This window comes from Amblyomma maculatum, chromosome 2 (assembly GCF_055883805.1).
Source record: "Amblyomma maculatum isolate TAMU_Amacu chromosome 2, ASM5588380v1, whole genome shotgun sequence".
Classification (NCBI taxonomy): domain Eukaryota; kingdom Metazoa; phylum Arthropoda; class Arachnida; order Ixodida; family Ixodidae; genus Amblyomma; species Amblyomma maculatum.
The window spans coordinates 17,658,789-17,661,289 of NC_139345.1; positions in this window are offsets into that span (position 1 = coordinate 17,658,789).

Here is a 2,501-nt window from a genome sequence, read left to right on the forward strand (position 1 = left end):
TTTTTTTTCTTTTCCAGCCATCGCGGGCTCATTTCTTGTTCCACTGGTGGTATCCTTTCTTTCAGCGCGACCTCGGATCCGCCCAGGCATCACCAGATAGATACAGCCTTGAAAAAACACCTGGCGTATCTCCTCCGGCAGCGCCCGCCCAGCGGATGCTACAGTCTTAGAGAAACGCAAAGGTGGGAAAAAAAAAACATCGGGAAAATAAAGAAAAGTACTGAAAGCAGCATAATGGCTATTGCATCCATAAACCACTTGCTTTTTACACGTGCACAGAAAACAATCCTCGCGATTGTTTGTCTAGACAATATGCCTGACCAGGCAGGCTTCTTCCTTTTTTTTTTTTTAATTTTCCGATTTTGCTCCTCTCCTGTTGCGCCGATGTTCCATCCTGCAATCCTTGAGGCTGGGAGCGCGCGCGTTGAGCGCCGAGTACGCGACAAGGTCATTCTTCTCTGCAGCACGCATTCACTGCTCGATCACGCAACGCAACCGTTTCTTGATCTTGCAAGCACCACTGCTTTTTCCTTCAACTTGTCCGCCGCGGTTGTGCTTCTGCGCAAAGACAGTTCAAGCGAAACTGCACCTCCGGTGCTTAGTAAGTGTTATGGAATTTTCGCAGAGCTACGATGATCATTTGCGATGGTGCTGACGCGTGGCTGTCACACATCAGTAATAAGGCCAAGATTAACAATCGCAGCCCTCTGTTTGGTATAGGCAATTCGAAAACGGCACCATCGTTGCCTCGAACGTCTTAACTAAGAGCATCATAAGCAGTGACTAAACCGACTATTTTCTAACCGTGGAGTATTCGGAATTTGACCCGACTGAATCTTATACCCACCGCACTATCTCAGTGGTTAGCCGCGTTTCGATGGAGGGGGAACGCAAAATGGCGCCACATGCAGGCGCTAGAAATTAAGCCGGAGTATTCCATTGCGGTGTTCATCGAAGCCTGGGCCGGTTCAGCACGTCAACATACGAATGCCAATCAATTTAAGTCTCAGTCCACTCAGCGATAATTTTCATAGAACAGTGAAGCAGACACTTCAGTTATCAATTTGTTAACCAGCCTTAAGCAGCTCCTCGGCCAATCGTACAAGGGCTAGTTGGACAACCAGCTTCGCTGACCCCAGCACGCCAGGTCAAAAAGGTAGGTGTGGAGGGAGAAGGAGAGAGGAGCACGGGGATTGCACGGCGATGCGGCATGGGAATAGGCAGTTGTAAAGTTAACGTAATGTGGAGACAGTTTGGATGGCAGGGGTCGCAGCGCGCTCAAAATATTCATCGTCAAGTTCACAAGGAGCGCTTAAAAGAAAATAGTCATGTCTTCATGGTAGAACGTTTAGGTGGTATTTAGAGACCGTTAACTTGAAGCCTTCAAACGTTCCGGAATTTGAAGTAAAGACACCTTTCAACTAACATCTCGCTTGGACAAGCGAAGCGTGCTGAAGTAACATCATTTTCTTTTCCAGCAGTCTGTGCTCATTAACAACCCATCCCTAAAAAACAGTTGATACACGCCAGTATGAACATGGCAAATGTAAATGTGGGTGCAGAGTATACGCCCAGGGATGCAATGCCATCTTAACGACATTGCTTTTTAGTGAGGACGGTGGGTGTTTGCTTCACATATTTTGTGGTTCTGGTAACAAAATGCTCGCTTAAATGTTCAGTGAAAGTTTCGTATAAATCGTTGGTTCCGTGACCTTCAGAGGACATATTTCGGAACATTTTGGATTAACGTTTGAAATATATTTTTTCGACCTACCTCCGTTATTTGCGATTGAAGGTTTGAAAGTAATGAATAAACAGCGATAAATTTGCGAAACCTACCGAAAAGAGCCTAAAAAAAAAAAAAAAAAAAAGACGAAACTGAATAAAAAGCTAGGCTTCAACCAATACGTGACATAACAAGAAACAAACAAACCATCAGGTCACAACCACTGTCATGAAAACGCTTATATGAGCGTTGGACAGCTTAACTGGAGACTGTAAGTTACAACTGCATTAATTATTTGTTTGAAGTTACCAAATGCAAGCTCGAATTAATTTATTGCCACATGCAATGCGCATATACCAAGTATTTCAAGGAAGACAATTTTTTTTTTTTTGCTTAAGCTTTCTCAGGCATAAAGTTGGCGCACATCAGAATACAAACCGCTTAATTAATTTCTTATATTAATCTCATTAACTAATAAACTTGTGCATCTAGTTGAAGTGAGAGATATATCAGTTCTTAGAATTTTGTAAATGTGATAACCCTCGGCGTTGGGCCTCAACAAATGCCTTCAGCGCCAGAAGACGCACGCTTTCTACAAACCTGCGCTTGAAATACTGGTGCCAGTGCCATCAATCAGTCGCGTGATTGTCCCGTCATCACCCTACGATGGGTAGATGAGTACTTTCCCTGTCCCAAGCTGGCTGGAGCACCAAGAAATGGCGAGCATCGAAGGCCGAGCGCCACAGAAATGCACCGTCACCTTTTCTCGTTCACC